Source organism: Corvus moneduloides, chromosome 13 (genome assembly GCF_009650955.1).
Source record: "Corvus moneduloides isolate bCorMon1 chromosome 13, bCorMon1.pri, whole genome shotgun sequence".
NCBI lineage: Eukaryota > Metazoa > Chordata > Aves > Passeriformes > Corvidae > Corvus > Corvus moneduloides.
This window is the reverse complement of record NC_045488.1, coordinates 7870390-7896257: the sequence shown is the minus strand read 5'-3', so window position 1 is coordinate 7896257 and position 25868 is coordinate 7870390.

The following is a 25868-nucleotide window of genomic DNA, read 5'->3' as shown; positions in this document are numbered from 1 at the left end:
GGTGTGCCATGCCCCCCTTTTGTCATCCCTACAGGGGAGGGGGTGGGCTGGTGCAGTAGGGAGGTTGGCTGGACATGTTCCTGCACCCCACCATGACCATCTCCTTGAGGAGCATCAGCCACAACAATAAACACAAGCAGCTGCAGCGGCTGCGATAGAGGATGTCGCCAAAACCAGCAAGAATTCAACTTGCTCAGTCAACTCTTGTTTTCTCAGGCAGAAAGAGATGGGAAGGGGAAAGGCCAGGCTTGAGTCAGGGCTGCTGGTCTGGAGGCTCGGGGGATGAGAGAGGAAGGGAGAGGGGTCCCAGCCACGGATGCTGGGGCAGCTTTGCATCTCCCTCCAGCCACAGCCTCTGGCTCCCCGTCCCTCCCTCCCCACACCGCCGGCTCCAGCCCCTCTCCCCTTCACCACTTTTGCTTTATTTACGAATATGTCGCTGGAATTCAAATGAGTTATCTATTCTGTGGCCGCCTCACTTTCCCACAGAGGGCCAGTGCCTGCCTGACGCAGGGTCCGGCCGAAACAGCGCGAGAAGAAAAGGAAAGAGCAAAAGAATTCTTTTCAGCTCTTTTTATTCCTCTCCCCCCCCCCCCCCAGCCCCGGCCCCCGCCTTATTTTATTTTGTGTGTGTGCGTGTGTGCCGGGCGCACTCTTCACTGGCCGTGCCCCCCTCGCTCCCCTCCTCCCTGCTTTCATCCCCTTGGCCCTGCTTTAGCCCCCTTTATGTTACACGATAGCTCGAATGGAAGCCCAGGAGGGTCCTATAGGGAATGCATAGGATCCCTGGGAGAAAGAAAGCCCCCAACAAGCTATACACCAGATGTATAACGTTATATGGTCAAACTGGCAAACACAAAAGCGGAAAAACAAAAGACGTGAATTAGGGAGAAGCATTCAAAGGCGTGTTTTGAAAACAGCCCAGCCAAGAGGCTGGATTCCCCCTCCTGAGACTAAATGTTTGAAAGAAAAGGTGCTGAAGAAAGAAAGGCAAGAGGGGGAGCAGGACGGGGTGGGGGAAGAAACCCATTTTTTCTAATTAGCTGAAGCCTAACAGGCCCTGAATTTTGCAACTAGTTTTGGTTTTGTTTTGGTTTTTTTCTTTTTTTTCCCTCCCTTGAAATCAAACATGGGGGAGATGAGGTGCTGTAGCTTGTCAGAGTGAGGGGGGCTTGTCAAAGGGGTGTTGTGCCAAAACCTGTGCTGGACCTCTCCCTCATCAAGGCTGCAATTAGTTCTTTGGCCCCCCCCTCCCTCAGTATTTCCAGCAGGCTGTGCCTTCCTTTATATCAGCCACCCTTTTCTAACTTCTCCCCCACTCACAGATCTTGAAATTAGGAAGATACTGGTCAGAGGTGATGAGAATGGAGCAATCTGCCTTTTTTTTATTGGTTTTGTTTTGGTATTTTTCCTTTTAATTAGCCTTCACTAGACACCCAGCACGCATGATCTTGCCGAACAGCTCCGACCATTTGTCCCAGTCTGAGGTGAAAATTCATCCAAAGGAAAAAAAAAAATGTGTGGAAAACCAAAAAAAGCATGGATTGCAGTTGCAGAGATTGCAGGATTCCAGAAGCAGGGTGAATGCTTCCTGCTTCCACCACCTGATTCCTCAGTACCAGACTGGGCCCCGAGGTCTGTGCTCGGTGCTTCTCTCCTGATCTATTTCTGGAAAGAAATCTCAGGAGAAACAAGGGCTGGGACTGAGCTGTGTCTCTTTTGCTACTGGCTTCAAAATTCAAGCAGCAGCTTTTGCACCTTGGCAAAGAGGGCCTGGAGGGCACCTGGGAAAATTCCTCCCCTCGTGGCAGTGACCAAGCATCAATAAGGGCCAGACTTCTCTGCCTTAGTTTATGCGTGAAATCAATGGGGCTACTAAGAGAGGAAGGGTATCTTGATAGGGTGGTATGGTAGCAATCGTGCCCTAATTAATTTTCTCTAGTCCTGCGCTGTGGCCAGAACAGAAATCTTCCCTCTCTCTATGCATGCAAACACACTGACTGTGCAGTCCTGGCCCTTTTTTTCTTGACTCCATCCCCAGATGAACTATAAGAAATGCTAAGATGTGCTTGGGGAGAGGGAAAGGTGGAAAGGGAGCAAAGGAAGAAGGTGACCAGGGTTTGCACACTTCAAAGGTAACGCAGGCACCTTCCATCACTTGCTGTGTGAGACTGTGGACTGTTTGCAATGAGAGCATGGTCAAATGAGCTGGACTTATTTTGGGCTTCCTTATAAGCCTCGTATAAAACAGCAGGCTGCTCTGAGGATGGGAAATCAACAGCTTCACAGCAATTCTACCAATGAAGACTGCAAGACAGTTCTCCCTATTTCTCTGCAAGGGTCAGCCTTCTCCCCTCCTCTTCCAGTGGCAAATGTAGAAGGGCAGTAAACTACTAAGATATCCAATATATAACAAGGGCCTGTCAGAATTACCATGCTGAAAATGTATGTTCACAGTTGAACAATGCATATTTTAGCTCCTTCACCTGGTGATACATTTTTTTAATATACTTGTGGCAATGGATAAAACAGATTCATTAGCTTTGATTAACCTTATTTAACTAGAGTTAAAAACCTGCTGCAGACAGCTCTGCTACCAACGCAGCCTTTAGGATGCTTTATCATGTTTAAGACCCAATTACTGTTGTACCAAATAAGAATAAACCATCACAATAAAATGTGGCACACACAGCCCTGTTAAGGCTCATGGCAAATAATCATTAATTTATAACAGCAACTTCCCCATTTCTATAGTTTTATTGATGGCTACAGTTAATTCAAGTTGAAAACAATGTAACTTGACACTGATCAGACCAACTAGTTTTCTGGTTTTATTGACTTTTGCCTTTTCTTTTCTTTTTTTTTTTTTTTTCTTTTTTTGCTTTGTGTTTGGAGTCTCAAATGGCTACTTCTTAATAAACCCTCATAAAAACCAGGCAGAGAACAGCAAGGCATAGATGAAAAGGCTTTGGGGGAGATTTTCAAAGGCACAAAAGGTGCCTAACTCCCATTGACTTTCAATTACTGATTCATTTTTATTACGAATTTTGAGGAATTAGGAGGGAGAGTTGAGTTTTATGCAGTTATTTGTTTGTGCCAGCCATGAACTAGGAGTTTTAAAGAAAAATGATGCTTTAAATCGGTAACTGCTTAGAAACTTTTTTGTTCGCTCATCTGCAACCTATTTGCTTTTCTGCCTTTCAGAGAACTCTTTGATCTTAATAAAAGTCCAGAAGGAGTACAGAACAAAAATACACTTGTTACTGCTGCTTTTTCATTTTCGCCTCGGACCTGATCCTGCACTCACTTTAAACAGATGATTAACTTCATAAATGTTCGGTTGGGCTTACTCATCAGGGTAAAACTGCCTATCTGCTTAATTTCTTTTGCAGGATCAAATTCTGTGCTAATTGAAAGAGCTTCCATGTGTTTATTTTACATTTCCTTGCATTTTGGCATAACTGGATCTGGAAGGCAGCTGCAGAACGCAACGTGTTAATTTTGGACAGGGTTTGACTGAAGTGGGAATAATAAACAGTGAGATGCTGCAGCTTTCAGGCAAAGCAGAGTAACAACAATTAAAAAAAAAAGGGGGGGGGGGGGAGAAAGATGCTAAGGAGACAAATCTCCAGTCAGTAAACTAACAAGTGTGGTTTAATATTTGACTTAGCTGAAGCCAGGCCACCAGGATTGAGAGCTGCTGTTCAGGAGTGGAAAATGTTTGTGTGTACAGAGAAGCCTCTCTGGTCTGCCTTTTCAACTTCATTTTCTCTTTTGAGTTACACAGCACTCTTTCTATAATAAGCTAAAGATGGGACTCTGGTTAAGCTATAGATTTGTTCAGAAAGTGAAGTGCAAATTGTCAGCAATGCAAAACAGTGAGGAAATAAACTAAATCCCTATGGTTACTAATTTGGAAAGTTTGGGTAAGAGGCATGATCTAAATCCACTCACCCCTTTGCTAGGATGTCGTGCCTGATGAAATTTGCTGCTGACACAACTCACGATTGTTCTTTCTGGGCAGATCTTAGGACACTGTACTCAGTGCCTTTTACTCCAGGTCAGGGTTGATTCCAGGTCTTCAGGGCTGATTCTATGGACCAACTCAATTTTGTTTCAGCACTGCTTTTTTTGTTGTTGTTATTTTGTCTCTTTTCTCATAACTCCCATAGTTCATGGCAGTGGCAGAACTCCTTCCAACTTTATATGCTTGTTCTTCCCACAGGATCAGACTCTCCAATTGTGTGACCTGAAATAAGGCAGTTGAATTAAACAAAACTCTATTAGCTCTGTTCCTGGTGTAAACTGGTGTATCTTCAGGATCAAATGAAAATTTTAATAAAAATCTTTGTGTTATACATGCAACCCAGGCAAGTAATTCCAATGTTTGCAATGGAACTATTCCCTCATGAGTTAAATGCCTCTGTGAATTTGCAGAATATAACTCACGTCTTTTGAGAAGAACTGAGAGAAGCAGAAGAGGGTTTATGCTGAATACATTTCCCTGTAAGAGCGAGGTCTTGCTCCCGAGGAGTAGAAGAGAGCTTTGCTACCTCTTTTCCTGGAGCAACAGCAGAACTGATATTATCTATATGTTATGCTTAGGGCTGGAAATGCTTGCAAGGAATGCCAGATACTAGGCTGCAGCTAAAATGTCTTCAAAAGAACCCAGATTTAATATTTCATCAGAAGAACAGAGAGAAAGATTTGCTAAACATCAAACATATATTAATACAAATGCCTCCTGAAAAGAAGTCAGTTATGAAAATCAGTGAATACAAATGTTCCAATTGACATTACTGGTGCATGTTTGTGGGCTTTTTGTTTACACTGCCACATCATGAAAAATAAAATACACCCAAACTCTGCATATTGATAAGGATGCGCTTTCATCTCTGAGTCGGGTGACATGTGAAAACTGTTTCAGCTTCATTCTTGTACCTGATACTTGCACCAAGAAACCCTGAAGAAAAATGCTGCTTCTGTACCAGTTGGGTGCATTTTTCTTTAGTCTGGTACATGCATGGAGAAAACAGCTTTAGGGGAGTGACTGTGTCTGATCCTGCTTTAGACTAGAGTTTGCTTCTACACATTGTGGAGAAAGGGATAAAGAAAAAGGATGGCTCAGAATTAAAACTGTTAACCTGAAAGTTAATTCTTTGAGCTGCCATTTGCTTCCTTGTAACCCTGCTAAGGTCATCTAAGCTCAGAGGGATCAGTGGAAGTTGAGATAGCTGCAACCAAGTACATGGGCTTAAAATCCTTGGCTGCATGAATAGGTATTTTGAGGGTTATTCCCAGACTGCATGGATGATTATATTTCTATCTCTTTGGACAGTGGATGTTGAAGTTTGTTTGAAGAAGCAGCCCTTCAGGAGCAGTGGAAACCTTCTGTCTCAGGTCATGTTCCTCTGAAACGGTGATGGTCATCCACAAGGTCAGGTTTGGCTCAGCTTGTGACTGGGTTGCAGTGTTTGGACGTGAAGCAAGCCTGAGTGAGACACTGAGTGAGACACTTACTTACCTGTCTTTCTAATTCTGCAGGATTTAATTATGATTTTAGATGGGAAAGGAGGAACATACAATTCCTACTGTCCATTTATCTTCATTATTAATAGTATTTATGTTTTTCCTGCTCCAGGGGAAGTTGTCCCTGCCCATGGCAGAGGGATTGGAGCCAGATGATCTTTAAGGTCCCTTCCAAACCAAACCATTCTATGATTCTATGATAATGTTAAAAAAAGGAATAGAATCTCACTATTATGCCATCAGCCAGTGATTCAAGCAATATTATCAGAAGCCAAACTGCTGAGTCTCATGAGAATATGAAGGAGTTGAACTGACATTTGAACCTACTAGATGTGGACCCATCTAGCTCTTTTCAGATAAATGTCATTATGACCATGATGGTCAACACTAAGAAAAAAGTCTGTAGGTCTAGTACTGGTCCAAATGTGGTACCATTGAAATGAACCAAACTATATCTTTTGATCAGGAAATAACTGCGTGTATTTTTTGGGAGTTCAAACCTAAAATGTAGATTTATCCTTCATGGTATCAGTGGGAAACTGTTCTGTAGGATCCATGCTGGAGGGAGTTTGAGGCATTGCCCTATTACTTAAGTCAGATTTCAAATGAATTGGAAGGGACAAAATGAAAATGAAAAAGAAAAGACAAAAATGTAAGACAACGCTCCCCCCAGAAAAAAAAAAAAAAAAAAGAAAAAGAAATTGAAGCCTTTGGAGCTGTGTAAGAATAATAGGAAATTTATACTCAATTAAGCCACTCAAGCAGAGCTGTTAATTAACCTTATCAGAAAGGACATTCCATTTTTATAGACCTGAGGCTATCAGCAAGCACTGGACTTTTTAAGTGGATGAAAAAAGGTGCAATACATTGATTTTAATGTGCAAAAGCATATCCAAGAAAAAACTTAGTACAGATCCAATCCAACTTGTAAGAAATTTCAGTATTAAAAGGAAAACGAACATAGGAAAAAATGTGATGAGCAGAAAGAGTGTTTCTACAGCTGCTATAGAATATTATGGGTCTGAAAAAAACCCCAAACTATGTTGCCATGACCTAGAAGAAATCTATGACTGCATTTTGAAGGTCAGAATTCTGTTGGAGAGTCAGCTGAACTAAATAATATGTAAATATTATATTATACATGCAGAAAGAAAAAAAAATTGTGAAGTCTGCTACATCCTGTTCCCTAACATGAGAAATAAAGGTTGAAAGTATGATCAAGAAAACTAGAAAATTTATTAGTAATTAATGCGGAAATGTGATCATCCTAAAAGGGCAGCAAAAATGCCACCTACTAAACTAGAAACTACTGAGACACAAGAAAGAAGAAAAAAACCCGACACCATAAATCACGTGAAACACATCAAAATATTGAAGCACTAGAAGGGGGTGATAATGACCTGTTCTAATACGAATTATGAAGGACCAGTGAAAGTAGAACACACAAAATACCAAGAGAATTGGAAGCTCTACTCTCCTGGAAGCCAGCTGAACTCCCAGGGATGTACACCTGCAGAAATGAGAGCAGAGTCTTGGGGTTTTTTAATATGCAGTAGAACAGGTTCATTCTATCTTGCAGTAGAACAGGTTCATTCTATCTTGCAGTAGTTATTTTATCAGCTGGTATTTGTCCTTATACTTCATTATATATATATATATATATATATATATATATATATATATACACATATATACATCTCCATTTAAAACACACTTAGACACTTAAGTGTGTAATGGGAATTAGGAGGATTTTTTTTAATGAGAAATTTTTCTTAATGAGATTCCTCTGATGTTCAAGGAACATATTCATCCTAAGAATATGAAGAATATGCTTAAGCTGAAGTGTTTAAATGTTTTGCTTAAATGTCTAGCAACGGTTCTTCTGAAAATTTTATATCCTTAAATTACACAGTTCAGGCAGGCTTTCTTTCATAATACTGGACTAACTCATACTCATTTTATTCAGGGTAATATTTCCCAAACAGAGCAGCAGTGGAGATAATCTTCCTTTCAGGCAATTACATTTGTGATGAAAAGAGGAGCTCTTATTCCATGTCAGAGTGAAATGGAGATTGTTGAAGTCTCTCATGGATGGACTCACCAGGACAAGAGCAGTGGTCAGAGCTGCTGGTTAGACCTGGGATGTGACAGAGCCTGTCCTGGTTTCCTGCCTAACAAACATTGCAGGAAAAGGAATGGCTGCTACATCACATAGGATAAATCCAGTTTGCATAAGAGCTTCCTCTGACAGTGCCATCTTTTTTTTAGGTTAAGTTACACTTTTTTATATTTCAACAGAAAATTCAATGAAATTTCTCGGCTGAAGTTCATCAACTTAAGTATGCTAGAAATAAGAAATAAAACTGCTGGTCCATCCCATATTGACTGAATAGATTGAGCCCTACAATGACTTGTCCATTTTAGAGTTGAATAAAATTTTAAAAATTTCCAGTGGGGAAATCCATCCTATCAACTTTCATTCCTGGGGAAAAATCTGCCTATTCTTCACTCTCCACTATCTTTTTTTTTTTTTTCAGCCAAACACTTTCTCTTTGCTCATTTAATATTAAATAATTAGTTTAAATGGACATTTCCAAAAGCTAGGAAAAAATAAAAGGGTAGAAAACATACTGTTCAAATTCAAATTTTGCAGTGGGGGTGTATTACATTGATAGGTAACATGCAGCATTTGATTCCAGCAGTTTCTAACAATGTCACCTACTCTGTTTTATCACCTGAACAGAGTCACCAGATATAATGTGCAGATATATGCAGATATATAATATGCAGATATATAATATGCAGATATAATAAACGATAGTGCCTGGGGAAAGGTAAATTTCCGTTACATTAAAGTACAGTGGGGACTTTCAGAGTTTTATAGTAGGTGGTTAAGTCACACCTTTACCTCTAGATCTTCTACTTTCTCTGAGCCATTAACAGCTGGAAATGAAAAATACAGAACAAACTTGTAGGGAAAATATTGCAATCCCTATATAAGCTTGTAAATACTGGTACTGCAGACTGCAGGTGGGTACATGTGTTTCGTAATTCCAGAAAGAGACAGGTAGGGGAGCTCTTATAAATATGTTATTAAGCAGTAAAGCACACTAAATGTAAAAAAAATATGTTTTGTTCCATGAAGAGAACAAAAATTTATTTCAGAATCCTTCCTCTTCTGTGGAAGTTGGCTTGGAATTTGCCAGTCTACAAGTGGGGCAAGGAGTTTTCAGTGGGTAATATGTGCATGGCTAATTAAGGTCCAGGGACCCTAATGCTACAAGCAAGTTCAGGGCATATTTCATAAATTATTTTGGCTGAGAAAAAATGGGAAAGAGGGAATTAAAAATGTTAAAGTAGTTTTGTATATCTAGAGTTAGAATATTTAAATTTCTGTCCATTTTTCCCATGCTTATGGGAAAAAAAGTCATGCATATGTATGTGTGGGGAGACAGATGGAGAAAAGAGTTGAAAAAGTTTATCTAAGTCCTTTTCCATCTCTTCTCCTTTCACCTTGCCCTTCCTGAAATGCTTTTGATCAATGATTCATGTTTATCTGAATAACATTTTCCTGTTTTTCTGAGCCAGAATGGAATTTGCCTGGAATTTTCAGGTTTTCCACTCAGTGGAAGGACCTGTAATTCACATACATATATGTTCCTCATGCAAGTCTATTTTACTTCACATTTCTTTGAATACAAAGAAATTACAGCTGTGGGCCATGGAACTCTGGGAACTTCAGAATCTGAAGTTAACACTGGGAATCTTCAGATTTTCTTGCTGGCTTTGGACAACCAAGACAGATTTCTCCAAGAAGGGCCTCATCACTTGCAGGGCACGTGAAGGATTATGGTGCCTTCCTTCCCTCTCCCAGAAATCATCACAAAGGTACCACTATACACAGAACATTCTCCTCTGATCCAAGCTAATCCAGGGACAACACCATAAACCAGCAAGCAGCACAACTTCCATTAACTTGCTGCACCAGCTGTTTCACCCCTCTGTGTCTCAGCCTCTTCTACCTCTGTCACATATTTATCCCAAAAAAGCTGCATGGAAGGGAGTATCTTTTCACGTCTTTGCACAGGAATATGAAGAGAGGGGCATCAGTCTAGATTAGAACAGTTTAGTCCTTGCCATAATGCAAATGAATCCTATTAAAGGATGGAGGCCTTAAATAGCCTGTACTGAACCTTCTGTGAGTAATTCAGATAACTTTTTAAACAAATGCATTCTACATTCTTTTATGAACAAAACAGAACTACTGTGCTAACCTCATCCCATAATTTCTAAGCCCCAGAAGCCCTACAAAAAATGTATCAGCAATTAGTTTTGAATTAAACAGAAAGTGATGGAACAAATGCACAAATATTCACCTTTGTAACACGGCCACATTGCAGAGATATAAGAGCACAGCTGTTCTCGCCTAAAAAGGAGAATTCCAGAAAAAGAGAGGCTGGGAAAGAAGTCAACAATGGGCCCTGGAACTGAACATCATGCTTAGATTAATTTAGAAACCACTAAGCATTTTGCCAAAAGAAAAAAAGAAAATAAGTAAAAGAAAAAAAAATTATTAGGCAATAATATGTATGACTTGAATCCATCATGGGAAGCAGAAGTTCAGGCTTCCACTCATGACACACCTCAGCTCAGGCCAGTTGTGCAAGCAGAAATGGGCCTGGTATATTATTTAGTGGAAAATGAAACTGATCCCGAAAAAGAAATACTCCAGGGGTAGGTTTTGGATTCCAAATTTGCCTAATAGCACAATATCTAAAAATAATAGGAATCCAGGAGGTTTGAGGGGAGAGAACAGGGCTTGCTAGAAAGGAAAGAATCCAGAGTGAAAGGAAGGAATTCATCTGCTTCATATTAATTTGCATTAATTTCCATTTAATAACATAACCACCTGTATTGAAAGAATGAATGTGAAATATTTTCAGTGATTGTCCCGTGTAACTTAATACTTTAGGGTATGGAATTGGACATGGTATAGGGTTTGAAGAGAGCTGGTAGTGGAAAAGTGAAGAGCAAAACCACCCTGCTGAGCTCCACAGACACCGTGAGTCTGCTGTGCCCAGGGCATCCCCACTGCCTTGACTGTTGGGAGGTAAAGCCCTGTTTACATCAGGCTGAGGAGCCAGCCTTGCCTTTAGTATTTAAATCTCAATCCTGAGGTTGGCCAACTGTAAAAACAAACCAAGCAGTGACATTCAATTTGGACTCCAATAATAATTTGGCAATGTCAACCTTTTCAGAGGTCTCCCAGCTTATATTTTTGCTGTTATTGTAAGAGGTGCTTGGTTTTACTCAGTGAAAAAAAAAAACCCAGTTCTTTTACCCTTCCAGTTTGCTAAACCATGTTCTGACACCTGTGTGTGTGAGGTAACAGCTCCAGAAGAGACCCACATGTCTGGTGAGGGGTAACACCAGGTTTGGGAAGCTGCTACATGTCACGGGTTTTCTTTTAACACATTCCTGGTCTAGGACTATTCTTCCAAAAACCATGCTATGAGGTGCTGGGCAGCTCCTGCAAGGAACTGAGCAGTTTTCTGCTTGCCATGAATTTGTTGAATCAAAGTCCTGTGGCAGCTTCATGTACCTTGGTGAGTGCAGAACTAGTAAAGTGCTCTGAGTTGCAATTGGTCATGGAGCTGCAAGGCCACTGTACAGTCAAAACGTGCTGTCTGAGCCATAACTGTCCTGGAAACAAGATACTGGTCTATCCTTGTGATTTTTCATGTCTTCAGTTACCTGGTGCAGTGCATTATTAGCGGGTTCCCAACAGATGGTGCTAATGAGACTATTAAGTAGCCTAACCCAATATGCAAATGAGGCTGCGAAAAGGACTGCTGGGGCCTGTCCTTTCCTTCTTCCTAGACTGTGTGAAAAGGGAACTTTATTAAACATTATTGCTACAAGCAGCTTCCACAGGCTGAGAAGTTCGTATGTGTTTTGAGACACAACTGAGGAAAGCATTTCTTACCTGAAATCGAAGTGGGCTGGCAGCGGAGGGGTCTGGGCACGCGGAATTAGCTAATACAGGTAGACCAATCTTGAATCCTTGCTACTGTTGTTTAACAAAGCTGTGTCCAAAAGCCCTTTTAAAGACTGCAAGAAAGTTGTCTTTGTTTGTGGGGCTGATTGAATGTTACTCTGTTACCTCCTTTTACACGGCGCGGTTTTATGTAACACACCAAATACAATGTTTAAGTAAAGTTCGTGTTATGTTATACAGTCCAACAAATAAAAGGATGTTTAAAGTTAAGGCTGACATTCCATCCTTAACTTTTTGTACCTTTGTGTTACATCACACCTCAAACATAACATTGATTTAGGGCCCCTGCCCTGGCTCTATCAAGACATGGGGAGATTAATTACGTTAAATACATTATTCTGACCTTTGCGTTAACTACCCATTCCTTTGTCGGTTTAATAATTTCAACCTTTAGGTAATGTCAGCCGTTAGCACACTCTGTTAGTCTTCTTTTTCCTCTTCTATAAGTAGGAACATCCCCAAACATTAACAATGGGTGATTTTCATACACTCAAGGTCATATTTTGCTTTTATTTTTCTCTAAACTAGGCATTATGGATCAGCTTTTCCAGACTAGGTATGTGCATATAAACATCACAAATTACAAATGTGCAGGCTTAACTTAGAATATAACTTCTGAATGAGTCTGTTCTTATATTTGTGGGATAATATGTCAGGTACCCATAGCTGTGCGCACACAACCAGCCCTTCCTTTGTGTTTACCCAGGAATGCATAGCCCTATTCTCTCTGAGCTAGATAACATTATTGAATAACACTGCATTTGAGTTATTATTATCATTATTGATTTAAGCACATTTATTTCCAAATTCAGAAAGCTCTGATAGAGCACTTACACCCAGTGCACAATATAGAGCTAAAGCATGTGCTACATTTCACTGGAGAAAAAGTGAGAAAGGGACAAAAAAAAAAAAAAAAAAGAGGTTTTATTTACTTGGCACCACAAATACCCGAGAATATCTCCCACTGCATTTGGTTTTTTTCCTAGATGAATTTTAAAAAATTCTAAAATTTAGTTTAGAGCAGAAATTAGACCCCTCCTTCTCTGTAAATTCTTAATAGTCCAAGAAGAGCTCTACCAGTAAGATCACATGTCCAATATCTTGTGTCTGATAGTGATAGTTGGAAACACGACAAAAATGAGGCAAGTCCACCTGTGAAAATAGGTTATCATGTCACTAGTTACTTTCAGGCATTTTTTAGGGCTGTGCCTTTTCCTGAGATGAATCATCAACCTAATCTGTGCAGCCATTTTAGTATTAGTTAATATTGGCCATAAACTTGGACTGGGAGCAGGGCACTGATGGAGCTTGGAGTAGGTAGAAACTGTGGAGTGAGAAAAAGCAAAAGAAATCCTTTCCTTCTATCAGCATCTCACAGGTGTCTGGCCAGACTTGTGATGGTGGCTTCTTCCTGAGGGTAAACTCAGGCTTTTCCCAGATGACCTTCACATTTCTTAAGATAAAGCAGAGTCAATTTTTTCCTTCTTGTTGGAACAGCTGTTGTGGCTGCTTTTGAAGAGACACAGAATCAGCTTCACCTATGATGAATAGAAGTACTGGGCCCTTTAATGTAGAAAATTTAATTTGAGAGGTTGGACACTTGATCAAGGAACTATGACAGGAGCTCCACTGAGGCTCTTCTAAGACCTAAAGGACTTAAATACTTTAGGAATAGTCCATATCAGCTCTAGTATTGACCTCTTCTGTGGCTATGAACCAGTCACATGTTTGTACTGTCTGTGAAAGGAGCAAACTGCACTTACTGGTCTCCAAGGACTAGTGGTGAGGTCTTGAAGATTTTAGAGCTGTCCCTGAAACTTGTTTTATTGCTGACAGTGGGGTGTACATCTTCCTGGAGAGGAAAACCAAGCTGTGGTTGTTGCAAATATTTCAGCAGTTGACTCCTTATACTTACAGAAAGTATTGGTGGTTTTTTGACACTGCATATTTTTTTAAATATATTCCCCTCAGATTTCCACTCTTTTCTCCCTAAAATCAGCAGGATGACTTCACTGACATGGGAGCCAAATATAGTTTCCTGTGATGGTTTCTTGTAGCAGTCATTGGTGTGAATGATGGTGAATCAGGCAACAAGAGCAGTTTCAACTACATGCAAGTCTCTTCTTCGAGCCCTCCTTTGGGGGTCTGTGTTTTTGAGGGAGGATTTCTACTCTCAGAATCAATTCCTGGTTGAGCCATTTCATCTCAACACAAGCTGAAGGCCAGACATTTCCAGCAGTTATTTTAGGTCTTGATCCTGTGCTGGAGGAACCCAGTTAAACTCATAGCATAGCATGACTCTATGAACGGTTCTTGATACATAAAGTAAAAAGGACGATTCATAAATTACTTTGCATGTGACAAATCTCACTGGGACTTGACACTGCACAGGATAAAAGGTGTCAAATGCGTTTGGATTGCATCAGTCTGCTAACCACAGACCAGAATTTGCACTGCAAATGTACTGCGCTGCCATATACTGCAATGTTGAAAGAAGGATAAAAATAAGCGACAGAATAAAGGGACACATGATTTCCACTGCTGGCAAGGTGACATCTGCCATCCTGGCTGACACACCAGTGATTAAACTCCAGACTTCCAGAACTGCTGTTGTTGTAGCTTGAACTGGAGTCAAACCTACATAGCTGGGCTGTAACCGTCATGGTCTTAATGTATTGGACATGCCTTGTGACCCCTAATGCACAGACACGCACGCAGGACTGCATTGTCCCCAGATGCCTGTTAGGACTTTCCAGCCTGGAATTACGGATGCTGAAAGGTAGCTATTAAGTCCAAAGGATGTAAAATAAATTTCAAATTAGCACGTAGTTTGGCTATTGGTTTAAACATCACAACACTGCTTCCCTGAAAGCAACAGTTTGAGAAAATGTCATGTGCAAAATAGGACCAAGAGTTTCACATTTTCAGTTTTTCTTGGGAGACAACAGAGCTATTATTCTTTCCAGTAGGAAGAAAAAGTTCTAATACACTTTCTTATGTATTTTGACATTTGGCTTGACTATAGATTGGGTCAGGTTGAGATTATATGAAAATGTATCTTACTTGCAGAGGAAAGTTACCTTTTTCCAAATCAGCACAGCTTCCAGTCACTTTGGGGAGAAAGATTTGATTTGTAGAAGCCTGTATCAAATCCATCTGTGCTGGATATGTCCTGTACATAAAGTCCCAAGGTCACTGGTCCATTTTTCCCTATAACAAAGAAGCCAGTATCACAAATTTGGTCAGCTTTTATTTGGCTCTCTGTCACTTCAGCCCTTTCCTGCCTTGGAGGCAAGAAAAGAGAAAGCCACAGGACGACCCAGGTAATCATATCCCTGAAGAAATATAAAGCACAGAGGTGCAAAAGCAAGCCAGATTTCTGGAATCCACCACAGGGCTTAGCTGTAACTCCCAAGCCTGAGCCCATCAAGCCAGGAAGGGGAATGAAACACTTTACAAGAATCAAAACTTGGAACCAAATCTTACTGCATCTGTATTCAGTGCCCTGTAAATGGGAAACGGGCAGTGGGGAAGGAACTGCTTCTCTTTCTCCAGCAGTTCAATATGCATGCTCAAAGTGCAACTGTCTGAAAGAAGAGAGCAAAATATCTTTCCTGATGCCAGGACAGAAACAACAGGGGAAACACTGGAAAAGCCAGCTCTGGCAGGGCTGAGTTTTAAATGGGAGAGGAGCTGCAGTGGCTGCTGGAAGAGGGAGGGGGGACATGGGCAGGGGAAGGGATCAGGACTACAACTTCGAGTCCCTCTGGGGATTTCCTCCATGGATTGCACAGTCGTTTGTAAAAATCAACTGTGACTGTTACACTCTCACTTTCTTCTTGTTGCTTTATTCCACATGCAGCCCAACATGTTTTACCACCGATACGCAGATTTTGAGCTGTTTTGTTTGGACTTGCCAGTGCAGGAGCTTCAGCTGACACAAAGGGCTTATCAATAACATTGAACCCCTTTTGACAGCTGTTTTTGCTTCCCGTGTCTCCTGTAGGGGAGGAAAAGGGGCTGCAGGCTTGAATAGCTTGAATAGCAGCCAGTACCTTCCACGGGTAGCACACTTCAGGCAAATCTAGAATTACCTCCCTCCTGGCTTCAATTCCCCAGTGGGCTGAGGCCCCCGCACTCAGCACCAACAGAATAAGCCTTCAGTTGATTGCTTTGGTAAATCCATCATTTTTGCATCCTAATAATTAGCCCAACAGCTGTTGCAAAGCTGGAAACATGAATGTTTCCTTTTTAGTGAAAGGATCACTTCTCTAAATGAGTGATGTCCATTTTAAGTCTCCCCTGATATGCATAAATACACACGCAGCCAGTGTGACTTTAGGCATGAAAAATCAGTAATGGGTATATGATTCTCAAATCTAGTAGAACTGATAAAAATCAAGGTTGCTGTCAGCTGAGTAAATTGAGAGCTCCAAGTGAATTTGGTGGTCGGTCTGGGAAAAGGGGGTTTTTGTGCTGGTGAGTTGCTCCCTCTCGTGGAAAACCAGCATCCCAAAGCCATCCAGCACAGCAGAAAGCAGTGCCGTTTCTTGGATGACTCTGCTTGAGGCACAATATGAAACCTAGAGACTCACTCACACACACACACACACACACACACACACACTCACAAGCCTGACCCTGCAAGCATAGAAAACATTCCTGCTCTCTGGGTTTTATGCCAGGAAACTTGGCTTGTTGAGCAGAAATCTTTAGGAGTGAAAAGTTCCTGCCCTCCCAGAGCCTCATCATTACTGCCTGATGTAGCCTCATTAGTTTGGCTATTTCGAAATCCTTGTATAGGACTGATCTGGAGGTCTTGGAAAGGCAGAGGCATCTGAAGCTGAGAAACAGGACTGACTCTCTTTTTACCTACCTACTCTTGCTTTGTTGTGTCCTTTGGCTTTCTCCAGGACAAAATTAAGCCTGCTTTGGGAATGATTGATTATTGAGGAATCATTACTACGCTATTAACAGAATAGCTAGTATTACTAAACTATTAACTGAATAGCTTTCCTCTTTCCATTTTAAGGTTCTCCCTATTTCTGCAGCTCAGATAATCCGAACCCTTATCCATTCTCCCAGCTGCAAGAATAAGCCAACTTCCCAGTCATCCCATGGGTATGATTCCCCTTCACCCCCCCAGGATAATCACATGTTCTGGACTAGTATTTTTTTATTGCTTTTATCGAGAGATTTTATTACAAAGGAAAATATGTCCTGTATTTCTTAGACTGGAAGGATATAGACTTGGCAGTTAGAAACCACCATAGCAATTTTTAGCACACTGGTGTGGTTTACATGGATTAATCTGCAGTAACTCTTTGGAACACTCTTCAACTGCTCCAAAGCTGCCTCAGTCCAAACAGTTTATAAGCTAAATAACGAAAGTCTTGTAAATATTTATTTAACGAGACATATTTTGAATAACTGACATGTATAGAGCCTTCCTAGAGAGTGTGTTATCACCATCAATTTTCATGGTCTGATATAATAACAACTACCAGTGTAAACCGTGGCAGGGAAGATATTGACAGTCCGAGGCCGCTGTTAGCAGCAGAGTAATAACGGGGCAAAGAGACTGCACCGAGCTGCAAAAGCAGGATTCAAATTGGGTTTGCTTCCACTTGGCAAATCACTGGGAGGAAAAACTATGCGTGTTATCTTTTATTAGAGATTGACTGTAAATATGCTGTAGTTACCATGCTATTGCAATTATCCAGAGGTTATTCCTTTTTAATAACTACCTACCAGGCAGAGAAAGAAACACGATTTATAGAGCTTCATTTCCTTCTTTGGCCTCCTAAATTCTGAACACTGTTTTCATGCCACAGTGATGGGTGCTGTTTTGCCACCTGTATAGACTAAATTAATCTGTGGAAACAGCAGGTTAATTACCTAAACATATTGCTTATATTTAAACCTATTGTTTCATATTAAATATGTGTATTTTTAGAATCCAGATAAAGTTATTTATGCTGCAAATGGCTCTCAGTTACGGGTTCATGAACCCTCTGATTAATATGAATTAGAAATGATAACATAGTAAATGTGTAAATGGTCCTGAAAGAGAAACCCTGTTTGTTACTCCCATAATTATTGTACACAGTTTCAAGCCTTTCATTCGGCTCTTTTATACCAAAAAATGGCATCTCATCCACTGGTATCAAAACCGGCTCAAATTCTTGGCATATTTCACAATCATTTTTCCCCTCTATGTGTCTATAGTGATGATGGATGGCATGGACTGACTCTCCTTAGAAGTGAATGTATTTATTTGTCCACAGGATACGGATAGCACATGAAATTGCAGTGGTAGTGTAAACCTCCCCCACACATCACCCTCTGTCAGTGTGGCTCAGCTTTGACAAAAAGGGACACAGCGAGCCATGGGGAAATTGTGTTTAATTCGAAAGTCACACAGAGAGTCAGTGGCAGGCTGACAATGAGGACTTCCAGCCCCTCATCGACATTCCTCTGCCGTAAACACGGGGCACCAGCCCCACTCTAATGACACAGGGGGAGTTGGGCTCAGCGCAGGAGATGCTCTGCAAAAAAGGCCTCCCTTGCATTCAGCTAAAATGCTGCTAGTGGGATGTGATTAATCTAACTTCAGACTCTAGAATAGCTACTATTAAACCCAGGGGATGGCTTTATTGAAAAAATAAATAAATCTGGCTTTAAGGGGTGGGGGTTGAAAACAAGAAACACATGTGGGATTATTTTAGGCCCGATTTCTTAAAAAAAGGGACATTTTGCACTGTTGCTGCCATGGCATGAGGAGTCAGGTTTGTAACCAGCCCCGAGCATCTCACTTTTTTTTGCCCACTCAGGCCAAATGTCCCTTCAGCACAAGGGGCATCATCATCCCCGACAACTGACTGTGCATTTTGATCAGGCACAGTCTCTGTTCAGTAGCTGGGTGGTTTGAATGCTGCTCCTGGCCACTCAAATCAAAAAGAGTTTGCCATGGGCACCTTTCCCATGCTATTGAGTCCCTGGAGTCCTGTGGATATTGCAGGATGGCTGTTGGAGCTGGGCAGATGTTGGCTGGTTACAGTTCTGCGTGTTGCCTAAGATGAGAAAGGTATAAAAAAAGTGTTTGCTGGGATTACCCTTCAGGTAACCTCTTGCAACATAATAGTGACACAGGACACTGTGATTTGCCACTTTCTGGAATCCCAGTCCTGGATCTAAAACAAGTTATTATTTTGAGACTAAAAACCTTGTGTTTTACTGGTGCATGTAAATACTTTATTGATCAAACTGGCAAAAGGTGTGTACACTAAGATTTGATTTATCAGAGATGGCTTTTCCCAGCAAGATACAGGTATTAGGTAAGTCAGCCTACTTCTCTTAAAACTGTCATCAATACAACAATACAATTTTTCTGGTTCTGGTGTGATCAATACAATTGTTCCTGATTCCAATGTTGTCATAAATCCCTGATAAACACACTCTGTGCCTTTGAATAAAGTTTGGTGGATTCATATTTCCAGCACAGCTGAGTTATAATTACACCCTTTTGCCCTAATTTTTTCTTGTAGAATTTCATAGAACTGTAGGCTGGTTTGGGTTGGAAGGAATCTTAAAGATCATCTAATTCCAACCCCTCTGCCATGGGGAGAGACACTTTCCACTTTGATTACCTTCATTACTGAAAGCTCATACCTTTATGTATTTCTAGTGGCATCCTTGCTGATTTGAATAGAGAACCTGCCAATATATATTTTTTTAAGTTCTTCTGTGGAGGTGTGATTTCTTCAGTCGGATTCATGCAATATCCTATCCTAAACCAATAAAATAATATCACACATATGATTACAATGCAGTGCAAGCAGAGGGGAAGTAATGCTTTTTTTTCATACCTTATGTGTGATGAGGATGTTTAGTGTAGAGGCTGCAGAGGAAGATTCCTATAATTGCTCCACGACCGACTGACTCACCAGTCCTGTGACCCTGAGCAAATCCCTCAGTCTCTCTGGCTCTGACCTTCTTCTTGTGTAAGTTTTATCTCCTTCAGAGAAGCTTTGTCAAGATAATTTATGTTTCAAAGCATGTTGAAATCCTGTGCTAGAAAATACTGTTAGAGTGCATGCAGACAATACTGGACATGAGTGTCCCAGGCTATGAATCTCCAGGTCCTCACTTCATGTTTGGTAACTTCCTTGTGCTGTCTTGTGAGGCCACACTCTCTGGGTGCATCCCTGCAGAAATATCTTAATTTTGGTTAATAATGTTGTCAAAGGAAGCTGCAAGAAACTGTTGTTGTAATGCTTGTGGAGAACACTGGTATTCACACAGAGATTGCATCTACATTCACCTGTCACAGCATTCAAGGTGAGGCTTTTCAAACTAGATCCTTCAGCTGCTTTCTGACTTGGTCATGGTCAGACTTGGTGAATTTTCTGGAGTTTTCAGTGCTCCCTTGCCTTGGCTTCCCACATCTTCAGTTTAGGCAAGTGCCCCAAAGGCTCAGAAGGTTTGTGCAAGAAACGGTGGCCTACAGTGTTCATGTTTATGAGCTGTAATTTCATTTGAGGAGTTCCATTTATTGCCCAGACTGAGAGCACTGCAGAACAAGCCAGGTGATGTGCCTACTCATTTCTGGAAAATTACAAGATATGAGGTGATTTGGGTCAGTATTGGTAAATTTTTAAGCTCCTGAATTCACCTCTCTGCACACACAATCATCAAAGGCTTCATCATGGTCTTAGATGAGTGCCTCAAAGCTTTTGAACTCTTGGTCAAACCTTGGGTCTCTTTGAGAAAGGCAGAGAGAGAATCTCAGCTTTAGGAACATTCAAGAACACCTTGGTGAAACAGAACTCTTGTGTTTAGGTGCAGCAGGGTTTGCTTGGTGTGCAGGTAGGCACGTGAACCCTTTAAAGTTTGGTGTTGGCTACTTTGCATTGTGTGGTTGGAAAACGTGCCAGGTACAAATGCGGGTGACCCAAGGAGTGACAAGAAGAAGATGAACACTAAGTGATTGGTCTGTGACTCAATGTCTCTCTTCTCCTTCCCACTACATCCACACTTTTACTCTGAGACCCTTGTGGAGGGCATGAATAGTGACATAAAGCAGGGATACACTTTCAAATGAGGTACTCATGCAAGCCACTCCATCCTTTTAGCCTAAAATGATGCGTTTTAGGTATGGATGAGTATAGAAGACACCTGTGCATGTTAGAAAAGCTGGAAACAATATAAGTGCTTGGGGATTATGGATCTTTCCCAGAAGTTCTCCTTTAGATGAAAGGATTCCTGGAGTATCTTGAAATTAATCTAAGAGTACTCAGCATGAGCAGAGATGAGCTACTCTACTGGAATTGCCATGACAACTAACTTCATGGAGAAGGATAGATCTGGTGGGAAAAGGCTAACATGTCCTCCTCCAGGAATGTGAGGTGGTGCTAGATCTATCCACTCTCAAAGTGGGAATGAAAAGCATCCACTTTGTGCTCAGGGCCGTGCAAGAGGCCGGACCGGCTTCCCAAAATGAGTTCTCTTCTCTTGAACTCCCCATCATAAGCGATCAAGGCAGATGACATGGGAATTAAGAGCAATCTTCCACCTCACGGGAAAAGCAATTGACAAACTGGTCTGAAAAAACAACAAATGATAGATGAAATTATCATTTGAAAAGGAAAGGAAGGGAACCTGCAGACTTGAAGCATCCCAGAAATCTAAACAGAGGCCGCCTCACTATCCAGACTCATTCCATTTTAGTGTGCTATTTCCCAAGTTGTTGCGTGAATGATCCCAGTGTCTTTGCCTTTACAACCTTGCCTGATAGGCCATTCCACACATTTATTATCCTCGATGTGAAAAAGTGCTTCCTAACGTCTGTTCTAAATCTGTTTTAATTTCCATTTATGCTCCATTGTCCTATAATCTGTTTGGAGCTGAAAATAGAACCAAGGTATGATCTTCTTACAACCTCTGGCAATAAATTTTATTAGTATTTTTTTCCAAATTTCACAACCTTGCAGTAAATAAGAAAGCTTTATGGGGAAAAATAACCTCTATCCTCCTCCACTCTCCTCTCCACCCACAAACCCCATGACCTTTCTAAACTTTGACCAGTCTCATTGTTTTCTTTCACCCCTCCCTTTTGACTTAATATTGCATTGGTTACAGGAGTAAACCAATTATATGAGTATTAAAAATGGAAGCAGTTTGCTTGCTGGCAATGTATATCTTTTACCAATGGCTGATGGAAAAAAAATTCTCCCAGCTGCTCTGTAAAGCTCTCTCAATGCAGCTTGGAACATCTGGTTTGTTTTGTGTGCAGTCTTTTACACAAGGCATTTGCAATTCTTTATTCAAATTGGATTTTTAGTTCACTTTCCGGCAGAAAGGTTGATATGTTTGTCATTAATAAGCAACGTAAAAGTAATATGTATGTAATTAGAATTCAATCATCAGAACCAGGGTGGCAGGCTCCCCTAAAAGACATTTTCGTTCATTTCAATCTGCAATCAGAGGATGAAGTTTCCTCAATGAGTTAATGCCATTCGGTCCTGGTGGACTGTAACATTGCTCCAGCAAGGCATATTTATTTGCATGATTGGCAATTAGAATTTATTGATTTCAAAAAAGGAAATCCTTCCCTGGGTACTTGTGTTTCACTCCCTTGGCTGACATTGGACAGGAAAAGCTGTCAAGATATGGATACCACATCTGGGTTGGAGGAGGAGAACATAATTATTTCTATTTCTCAACAGTAATTTCTCAGGATCAAGGGCACTGATGGACTCTGGAGAGGGTTCACGCCAATATTTGTTGGCAGGAAATGAGATGGTTGATGACTATAATAACGAGACCTTTTTGATAATCTCAGTGGAGGATGCAATGTAGGCTCACACCCAAACTAGTCTCTACTAGATCTGGGCACTAGATCAGGCTGGTCTTACTCAGGTTTAGGTTTCAGCTGGAATTTTATATTAAATCAGAAATCAGCCTGAAAGTGGACCGGATCCTAGAGTGGTCCTTAGCATGCAATTTCTTTACCACAGACAGTTTGGAAGGGGTTTGTCATTGTTGCCTACATTCAAAACCAGAATCAGAAACACTTCCTCTCAAATAATGGGAAGGACCAGATAAGTTCCTTCCACAGGAATTCTAAAGGTGGGCGGCTTAGAAATTATAAAATTTATAAGAGAAAGTATACAGAAACTACAAATAAAGGGTGAAAACGAAGAGGCCAAAGGAGGGACAACATTCTAAATATTCATTTCCACTATTCCAGTTTTCCCTTGGATGCAGTACACTGCAGATAATAGTCAAGAATAGACACAAGCTCTTGTCTGCTACTTCTAAGGAAAATGACAGCCCACAAAGAGTTGAAATATGCTTCATTCTTCACCCTCAACTTGACCAAGAGCTTGAAAGGACTTAAAGCTCTGCCCTTTTTACCCATGCCCCCATTTTCCCTCCCTATTGTTGCCAAATATGCAGTTGAAATTAATAGCACTGCTTCACCTGCCACATGTCAAATTTAATTTTACTTTAAATCAGTCTTAATTATTCTAGTGAAGTTTATAGTTTTAATGGAAAGACATTGCTTGCTTAAACTATAACATTTATTACAAAGGGCCAAGAGAGATTTAAAGTCACATTGTCTTTCCAAAGTGGACATTTTTAACTAGATAGTATCACATCTCATGCCTTCTAAGAAGGTGAACTTTCTGAACCCAGCTATCCAAGACACACCCAATGACCAAGAAAAAAAAAAAGGCAAAAAAATAAAACCGCACGCAAACTAAAGACAAAGTCCAGTGCCTGGTGCAGATTTCTCCATTTGCACCAGGGCACTCGAGCACCAGTGTGGTACAGACTAATCCTTGCTGTGAACTATTTTCGGGGAATGAAGAGAGAAGGGTAATTCCAGGAATGTGGTTCCCATTTGATAGGCTGACAAATCAGGTCAATGGCTAATACTGATCACTATGAAATGCTTCAGCTCTGAGGAAGATTTAATGGTGCTCACAGCACTGTAGCTGCCTCCATCTCCCATTGGTGCCACTCATTTACGTGCAGGTGAAACATAAAACTAAGGGCTATTAAAGAGCCCACACTTTTTCCAGGAAGGAGGGTGTTAGGTCTGCATTAGATCCTGGCACTAATCCAGAGCCTGTAATCACACCTTGCCAACTGTACCGAAAATTCCCCCTATGAGTTCCTTTGGCAACACCCCATTTTACAGAGCTAAGTCTGTGCAGAGTGACAGCAGCCTTTCAGTCCAGCTGCATTTCAGTCATAGGAAAATAACCCCCTGGGCACAATTTATTAAGCACTCTGGGACATCTCTGGCAGTTTTGTTTAGTGGTTAGAACATAAGAAAGAGCATCAATATTCGATATCTGTTTGTTTGATGATTACAATTAAGGTTTTTAATTTTTTTGTGTGCTCTGCTTTACCTGCCTGTGAAATAAGTAAAACAGTATTGCTAAAAATATTTATAGTCTATAGCTATCACTTATATATTGCATAAATATCCCTAAATTCTCTCCAACTCCCTCCAAAGATAAGCATTAGCTGAAGGTTTATACGTGCATTGTTTCTTCTTTTTTCCTTTCTTTCTTCCTTCTGTGGGCTTCCACTCAGAAAACAGATGGTCTCTTCTCACTGACATTTTCTTACAGTTTTTAAATGATTCTGCAGTAGGGGAGAGCTGAAATGTTCAATCTAGAGCTGTTCAATCTCAATCTAGGTTCATCATTAACAGTAGCTAAGTGAAGTTTGATAAGGGCAGCCCACCAACTTCTCTTTTTTTCCTGGTGCTTTCACAGCCAGGCCATAATAAATGTGCTGTTCATGGAGTTTCCCCTGACCGTGACTCCCTGGAATATTTAGTGTTTACTTTTTGTGATAATTAAAGGAAGGAAAATGAAGCCTAAAGGAAGACGGGGTGACATCTAATATTCCTTAATATTCTCTTGTTTCTTTAAGTGATGGATTTTGCCAAAGGAGGGCCTCCCTCTCTTATCATCAGCCAGGTCCTGACCCTGGGCCAGGGATCCTGACTGTAACTTGACCCTGGGACCAGGTGTGTGCCTGAAGCCCACAAGGCTGACAAAAAAATATCAGCCCATGCTGCAAACAAGCCATCCTGAGCACGTTATTGCCTTTAACTCTTTCAAGCTTGAGGCACAAGCGCTGGAATGACTGCCCTGTGCTGTGGACTTGCTGCCAACACATCCCATGCCTCTGCAAATGTGTGGCATGCCAGGAAAACTGGGATGATCGCGCATGTGCTTAGGTGTGAGCCTACACAAACTGGACCTTTCATTTGTGAGAGCAACTTTGCTCTATCTGGTTGAAAATGGGACTGAGAGAGTTTGTGACCTGCAGAGCCATTTGCTTCCTTCCTCTGCTTTCACAGAGCTATTGCTAAATCTAAGGGATTTTATAGGGATTGACTGTGGGATGGGTGGGCTGCTCCAGGTTTTTGCAGCAGGTCAGGCTCTGGAGACTTTCAAGCAGTGTCTCAGATGTGCCTCAGGAGAGAATTCAGCTTTAATGCCCTCACCCAATACAGTGACTGCAGTGCTGGACAGCTGGACACACAGTGCAAGTGGCCCTGAGGAAACTCCCAGATGTCCCTTACAGGATTGTTCTAAACCTGGCCTAAAATGTCTGTAGTCTAAGAATTTGGCTGCCCTAAATCCTCCATGATTTTGAGCATGGATTACTCACAGGTACTCCTTTCTCCAGCAAAACCCCACAATATATGTAATATATTCTTTTTATTTGCCTGCTGCTTTTCTTTTCTCTTTTTTTCCCCAGCCTTCAGCATGTCCCCAGGTCATCCCTGCAAGCCTTTGTCCTCGGCTGAAATGTCTGGAGACTTTTATGGGGGGTTCCTGTCATCACATGCATCCCGGTGCATGGGCTTTTAGGCAGACTCCTCAAACTATGAATTAAAAAACACAGGAGCTGACAGCCCTGTGAACTACCTGTGAAAAATCATACCTGGGTTTATGAAGCTATTATGTCTTCAAGGACGTTCGGCAGCAATTCTTGAGGAGACAATGCTACAGGGGGAAAAAAAGCATTTTCAACATCAGTATCTACTCTAGTCCTAGTACAAAATGAATGCCACTAAGTAATAAGTAGTCTGCATTGTTATAAGCATAGAGAGTGATCCAAAATCTATTAAATAGGAGAATTTCCAGTGATATCAGTGGTCTGTGGTTGGGGTCTTCAGATAGAAAATCTCACTGGTATCCCATTTGCATTGTAACAGTCTCATAACAATTTGTGCAGTAAAATCATT